This window comes from Alligator sinensis, unplaced genomic scaffold (genome assembly GCF_000455745.1).
Source record: "Alligator sinensis unplaced genomic scaffold, ASM45574v1 scaffold2081_1, whole genome shotgun sequence".
NCBI classification, from domain to species: Eukaryota; Metazoa; Chordata; order Crocodylia; family Alligatoridae; genus Alligator; species Alligator sinensis.
In genome coordinates, this window is record NW_005843329.1 from 31,422 (window position 1) to 39,523 (window position 8,102).

An 8,102-nucleotide genomic window follows, 5' to 3' on the forward strand; every position below is an offset into this window, starting at 1 on the left:
CAAGCCCAAAAATCCTAACCATTCATGACTATTAAAGTTCCCTGTCACATCCCCCAAAGTGACAGGGGATTGCACCTGCTAAATGCCTCACATCAGAACATCTCCAAACTGACCCCAGCCAGAATGGGTCTCTTCCAACACCCTACCTTTGTAATTTCAACTGGATATAAAGCTCCCCTTTCCTTCCTCTTTCTTCCTTCCCTCTGTACTCCTCCCTTTTCACCATATGCTCGAATCTCTTTGTGCCTTGTGACAGGAGGCCTTCCCAGGGCTAGATCTGCCTGCCTAGGGCAGTCTGCCCTGACTTGCCCACCATGACTTGAATGTTATCATGATATATTAAGTGGGAGGCTGCCCATTCACTACCCCAATGCCAGGGAGCTCTATCCACAGCTCCAAACCTTCCCTATACCATGGACCATGCCTAGCAGATGGCATCCAGATTGGTATTGCTCCCCAATCAGAGGCCGGAACAAACTCAGTCCTTTGTTGGCCTCTTTCACACACACTCGCTCATGCTGCCCCCCTCTCACAGGGGTTTCTTGCACTCTGCCCATTACTGGGCCACTCTCTACTGCCCATTGCTCCCTTTGAGCAACCCCTTTGGGCTTCACTACTCACTCTCTAGCACTACCACACAGCAACTAGGCAGAAAGAACCAGCAGCATACCTATAGGCTGGGGAACTCCCTTCTCATCAGCAAAGAGTCAGAAAGGGATCTTGGAGTCATTACTGACTCCAAGATGAACATGGGCTCCCAATGTGAGGACGTGGTCAGTAAGGCTAACCACAACTTGTCATGCATCCACAGATGCCTCATGAGCAGGACCACGGAGGTGATCCTCCCCCTCTATGTGACGTTGGTCAGGCCGCAGTTGGAGTACTGCGTCCAGTTCTGGGTGCCGCACTTCAGGAGGGATGTGGACAGCATTGAGAGGGTCCAGAGGAGGGCCACTTGCATGGTCAGGGGAAGCAGGGCAGGCCCTATGAGGAGAGGCTACAGGACCTGAACCTGTTCAGCCTCCATAAGAGAAGGATGAGAGGGGTCTGGTGGCTGTCTATAAACTTACCGGGACCAGCGTGAAATGGGAGAGTCCCTGTTCGCCCGAGCACTACCAGGAGTAACTAGGGAATAATGGCACAAGTTGATTGAAAGTAGGTTCAGGCTAGACATCAGGAGGCACTACTTCACAGTCAAGGCAGCTAGGATCTGGAGCCAACTTCCAAGGGAAGTGGTGCTCGCTCCTACCCTGGGGGTCTTCAAAAGGAGGCTAGATAATCACCTAGCTGGGGTCATTTGACCCCAGCATTCTTTCCTGCCCATGGCAGGGGGTCAGACTTGATGATCTGCTCAGGTCCCTTCCGACCCTACCAACTATGAAACTATGAAACTTCAGATCCCGCGAGTTCACCTACTCTACGTGTCGTAACCTTGTGCCGACGCTGGGCTGCTTCTGCCCCTAGACCCTCACTGGGCAACAGTTTCATGCTTTCACACTTGGGGTTGGCCCATGTACCACCCTTCAAGCCACCCTTGCAACCCTACTCGGTACACCCCAGTGCCATTCTCTGAAGCCCTACTCCACACCCTACTAGTATAGTCCTTCAGGTGCCCTGCTGCACCCTGCTGTACGCAGGCCCACACACTGATAATATCCCCTCTGGGGTCTCTGAGGGCTCACACCCCTGTTGGGCTCAGGTGGTCCTTTATAAGGGTGCCTGGCCCCTACCACAACTCTCTACACTACTCACCAGATGGTGGGGTCTGGGGTTAAGGCGCCCCTACCCACCTTACACCGGGGAGGTAACTGGCTTGGCATTTCTTGGGGGCTGTTCTGCCACAAACAGCCCTGCCAGCTCACCCTTCCCCAGCAGGGTGCAGTTTCAGGTCATGCCCAAGACCAGAAGCCTCCTGCCATCCCCATAGCTCCTGCCCTTACCACCACGATGTTTCAGGAGCAGTAGCTCAGCCAGATGATGTTACTCCCCCAGTGACAGGCAACAAACTGCTGCCCAGCCTGTGACAGCTGGGCCCTAAAATGGCTGTCCTAATCAAGCACCTGCTGGCTGCCTGCTTCCAGCCCATAAGGTGGCAGGCACCAAAAGGTGCACTGCCACAGCCTCCATGTCCCTCATTTTCTTTCCCCCAGCCTCTATTCCCATTTATTGTCAACCTGTGGGGGTCAACATTTTAATCTCTGTTGGGACAACTGAAGAGGAGGTAGTGTTATAAAAGTGCTTGTGGAACATACACACAGACACGTAACTTCCACCAGGTTGGAGTTAGGTTCTCATTACTCAGCCTGTTTGTCTCAGTGAGCAACTGAAGATATGCCGGCTATGTACCCCATACCTACTTCCCAGGAATCTTTGACCCTTCAATTACAGATGTAAAGCATTTCAAATTCCTCAAATGGTAAGCATGAGAATGGACCAGATGTGCTAGGGATTCTGTGATGCACTAGCAGTCTCCAACAACTCCCAGAAAACACACCTCAAGGATTGCAGCAGCCTGCACAGAACTTCTATTTGCATGAGTAAAAATAAATTTGGGATTTTGCTATATGGCCACCCTCAGTTTTATCACACATGATTGTTTCCCCTTTAACTGATATTGGAGAATTTTGCAGTTTAGTTGAAGGCAAATGGGTTCATTTAAATTCTCTGCACATTTTTGCAAATCTTTGTCAGACAGGTTGGACTTAGACTGCAGGGTGACACAAGGAAGCAGAATCTATCTTGGCAGTAGGAGTTTACTCGAGAGCTTTGTAGGAAAACAGGGAATGCATCTAGATGAGGCATTGACTGCCGTTAACTAATTAGTTGCTCAGTAAACATTGCACATCTACACATGCGCCCCTGTTAGGCTGGAGTAAATTATTTTACTCTGCAGCAGGATGGTACTTGTAAATACAAGTACTATTCTTCTCTGGAGTAAAAAAACTCTGCAGCAGTACGTGTGTAGATACTGCCCTGGCTGGCTGGGGCATGAGAGTGCTTCAACGCAGGGGCTGCTGGCCAGCTAGCCCCACAGTAAAGCACCCTCGTGCCCCAGTCAACCCCTCCATAGCATTTTGAGCTGGGGGAGCAGCCCTGGGCTGGCAGGCTGACCCCCTGGGTCTCCTGCCAGCTGGGGATGCTCTGACCCAGCTCAACATGCTGCTCATGAATAAACTCCAGAGTTTATTGCTCCAGAATTTATTGCTTCTGGGTGCGCATTCAAACAGTGCACCCAGAAGCAATAAGCTCCAGAGTTTATTTATGTGCATTAATTGCATGCACTCAGGAACTGTCAGACTGGATATCTAGTCCAGTGTCCTGCCTCTGATAGTCACCATAACCAGGTGCTTCAGAGGAAGCAGCAAGAAATATCACAGTAAGGAAATGAGGGGTAGTCATATCCTGAGAAAGGCCCACTCTAATTCTTAAAGTTAAAGAGATTGGCCAGTACCTTGAAATGTGATTTTTTCCCCCCTACCAGTACACTTTTTATTATTAACTATTATAACTCTAGATGTTCTTGTTATCCATATATCCATGAACCCTCTTTAAATCTTGCCTCCATCACACTCTGAGACACACAGTTCCATAGTCTAATTGCACATGGCATTCGGGTACATTGGCTCTAAACCCACGCTTTCTGCCTTTCCAGTATTACAAGGCATGGAGAACAGAAGATTCAGATCTACCTTCTCTAGACCAGTTGTTTTACAAATATGTATCCCATCTCTTCTCATGCATCATCTTTCTGAGGTCATAATCGTCATCCTTCAAGTCTCTTTTTAATGCTGATCTCTGAACTCCCTCCCATTCTGTTATAGCCATTTGGAGATGGGTGTACTACACCTTTCAGCACTGTACATACTATATACATGAGGCTACATCACTATTTGATATGGCAACATTATAAAATTCTCTGTGAGTAAAGAGTAGTTAGCCAATAGTATGAAGTTAGACAGAATGCAGAAGACTAACTGAAATCAGAGATGCATAACCTTCTGTCACCAGGGCTAGGGACAGACATTACACATAAACTAGTATAAGTGATCAGAAAATGGTTGAAATCTGTAACAAAGCAGAAGTTCAGTGCACATAAACTGGTTTCAAAGTGGCTGAAACTGGTTTAAAATAAACCTGGTTGAATGTAGTATCAGACTTAACAGCGACACCTTTTTGTAAGGGGTGCACCGCCACGCTCAGAGGGTGCACGTGCACCCGCGTGCACCCTCTATGCGTCGCTCTTGTTGAGTCGAATTAGTATCACATGTAGATGTGCCCAGTTAGTCTATAAGATGCATATCTACTCTTCACAAATACCCTGTGTTATTTCTCATCCCATTCCTTCTGTGTCCTAACTTCTTGTTTGCTTTATGAACTTTAGCTGCCTTTAGTATTGTCCAGTGAGTCTTTATAAACTTGTCCCATGTCCACTGGGTTTTCATGGGTGGGGAGGGAGGGGGGGTATACAACAACAAGAGCATCCTATCCTTGTGCAGCCACAGATAAGTTAGCATCATGTAGCATGTACAAGTCATCTATCTTTTCCCTCCAACATGCATTACTCTGTATTCACTGACACTGAATTTCATTTGCCATTCTGATGCCCATTCACCCAGCTTGTTTCAGTCCCAACTCACCTAAATAACTCTGTCATTCCGAGATTGTACTGCTTCACTGCTCACTTCAAAATATCCTAATCAACAAACGAACACAAAATTCTAACTGTCACAGCACAGACCCTTGAGGGCGGGTGCTAACGTTCTGCCAAAATGAAAAAATTGACTTTAATCCCATTCTTTGCTTTCTGGCTCTGAGTCAGTTTCTGATTTGTGTCAATACTTTGCCTCTCACCTCCATGTTTTGGAACATTAGCAACACCCTCTCTGCAGCTATCTTTTTGAAGAAATCTGCACTGAAACCAGTGTTTCCATTTGAAACTTGATTTTGACACCCTCTAATTTTCTCAATAGAACTCCTTTGGCCTTAAATGTGGAAGGTTTAAAACACCAATCCATGTAGTTCAACTAGCAGTTCCTACCAGATAGGCAACACATGAGTTCTATCTGAGGGGTTGTGAGATCTGAGTTCTATCCTAGAAAGAGAATGGGATTATTTGCTGGGTTTTTGGTTATAGCTGTGTTGATCTAAGGACACAGGCAGACAAGATTCTTTTGAATAGATGTGATATCTTTTATTAGACTAACTGAGTAGTTGGAAAAAAATTCTTAGCAAGCTTTCAGGCACAATCACCCTCCTTCAGGCATAGGAAGTCTCTGCTGTTCTGAGACTCTGAATTCTGTTTGATTCCTTGGAGTCTCAACAGCAGTGACTTCCTATGCCCGAAGGAGGGTGATTGTGCCCAAAAGCTTGCTAAGAACTTTTTTCCAACTACTCGGTCTAATAAAAGATATCACAACTACTCAAGGAACCCTGCCTGCCAATGGGATTATCCAACATACATACATTTCACCCTTGATTTATGGGTTAGTCCTCAACAAGGACAAGCATGTGCAGCTGTTTGACCAGACTGGAGTACATGAATTTTTACTGAGAATCACATTTTAAGACACTTGGGAGTGAGATAAGGGCATCCACATTCATCGTAGTTTATGAGAGGAGTCTTGCAGATGTTTTTCTGTGTGGAAAGTAATTTTACTCTTTGTGTTAGAGCGGGCAATGGTATGCAGTAGCTATACAGGTTGTGGGATAACAACTTACAAATGCTGCAAAGCCTCAAACGATCGTGCTTGTGCTGAATACAAATTCTGCCAGTACTGGGGGGACGTGAGAACCACATTTGAAGCTTCACAGATGTTTTAAGCTTGCCTCTGTAGCCGGCAGAGCCTGCCACTGTGATGAGCAAAACTGATAAAATGCAGGTTCCACCAAAGTGACAAGCACAAACCACCTTGGTGTTTTGTTGGAAAAATTCTCAAAACCTACTGACTTGTACAAAAATGACAACACAGATAAAACACTTTAACTGTTTCTTGAAAGTGCTATAGTTTAATGAAAACAGAGAAGCAGAAAGGAGATGTGTGAGAAGAGATGGGATAAAAGCTCTAGATTAGCCCCACAGGTTTCACAGACTTTGGCACACCTAAAAAGACTCTTTACCCCAAAAAGGTCAGGCACAGAGGGTTACGTACATATGATAGATTCAGTTAAAGGGCAAATCAGACTGTTCAAGTGCTGGGCAGAGAGATGCCAGGAAGAAACAATGAACAGAAGGAAGTGTCTGAACTCTTACTTCTTTGGAAATTAGGTGCCTTATTTAGGGTCACACACAAGGCATCTCTACCCACTTGGGATCCAGAGTACTTAGTCCTACTCTGATAGTAGGCACCTAATATAGAGATGGTGATGGCACTCACCCAGAAGGTCTGAGACCTGGATTCTAAGCTTGCCTCAGTCTCAGGGAATTCAGACCAATGTCCTCCACCCTCTGGGAGAGAGTCCTGACCACCAGACTGTACAATAGGTATGTCTCCATGGTGGGGACATCCTACATTCCTCCTATTGGAGCTGAGCCATTGTGCAGCAAAGCAGGCAGGAGTCATAAGGCCAGAAGAACAAGCACAGGGAGCCTGAGTCTGTAGCCCAGGAAGCAGGGGTGCTCTGGGTTCCCATCCCTGTGGTCACGACAGTGTCCTCTTGCATGCTTTGCTGCACAGTGGCCAAGCTTCAACAGGAGGGTAGTGGAGGTTGCCCCCAGGCAGATTACTCTATAGCCGGGCACTTAGGGTGCTCTCCGGAGAGGTGGGAGGTGTGGATTTGAGCCCCTTCAGAGTGAGGTACACCTAAAACTCAGGCCTCTCACTTCTAAACATTAAGCTACTGTGCAGAAGGGAAGTACCACCACTATTCTCCATAGCTGCCATGTTTTGGGCTGAACCCAGTATAGTCAGACTAAGTTAGGCATGCTCTGAGCGCATCTGTAGATAAGGCTCCTCTGAACACTCAAGCAGAGTTTAGGTACCTTGGCAGGAGCTAGGTACCTAGCTGTTCAGACTGGGATGCTTTCACACATGTGTGGAAGCCAAAGCTAAGGCAACTAGGGCCCTATGTTGATCAAAACGGAGGCTCTGAATAAATTTAGGCCCTTAATCAGTGTTGTGGCCATGAGAGCAGGGGTGTTCTGAATTTTTTGTGACTGCGGTACCCAAATCACACCTAAATTCTGGATAGCTGCTTCTCCAGTGTGCTAATCTGGATCTGGCCCTAAATAGATACAGTGCTAGAAAATGAACACCAAGGGAACGACGGAGGCAAGAAGCAAACCAACATAGCTAAAGAGCAAAGTTCAAGAAGCTATTTGACCAATGCCTGATTTAGAACTATCACCCAAATGAAATCAATAAACAGGAGCATGAAATACAGCAGCCATTGTACCAGGGACAAATAAAGCAGGTAAGACGGATGTGGAAAAGGATTATTGCTAAAGGCATAAAAATCAAACAGAAGAAATTATTTTGTATGTCACTACGTCAGAAGTAGGAAGCCTATGAGAGAAATATAGGGCCTACTGGACCCCAAATGTATAACAGCAGCTAAGGAAGATAAAGACTTTGCTGGAAAGTAACAAGATTTCTTTGCCTCAAAACTCAGCCCAAAACTATTAGGTAGATATCAAACCCATACCTGATCTTTTCTAGTAGGAAAAATGAGGTACTATCAAAGATTGAGATGTTGAGAAAAACTGGTACCTAAGCCCAGAGTGTATACACCCAGGAATTTTGAAGTAGCTCAAGTATGAAATTGCAACTCTGCTAGAAAACAAAATGTACTCTAATTAAAACAGTTACTGTATTGTAGAGTGGTAAATATTATTAAAAGGAGGCTTTGTGGATGATCTAAGAAATTGGGTGTATCTACACTAAATGTTTACTGAGGAATAGGCTAATTAACTCCACCGTAAATGTATTGACATGTACACATGCAGGGCTATTAGGTTGGAGTAAACTAATACACTCTGCAGTAAGATAGTACTTGTGAAAACAAGTACTATGCTGCTGCAGTTTTTTACTCTGAGGCAGCACACGTGTAGACACTGGAGAAGTTGGCTGGGCACAAGGATGCTTTAGTGTAGGGACTGTCTGCTG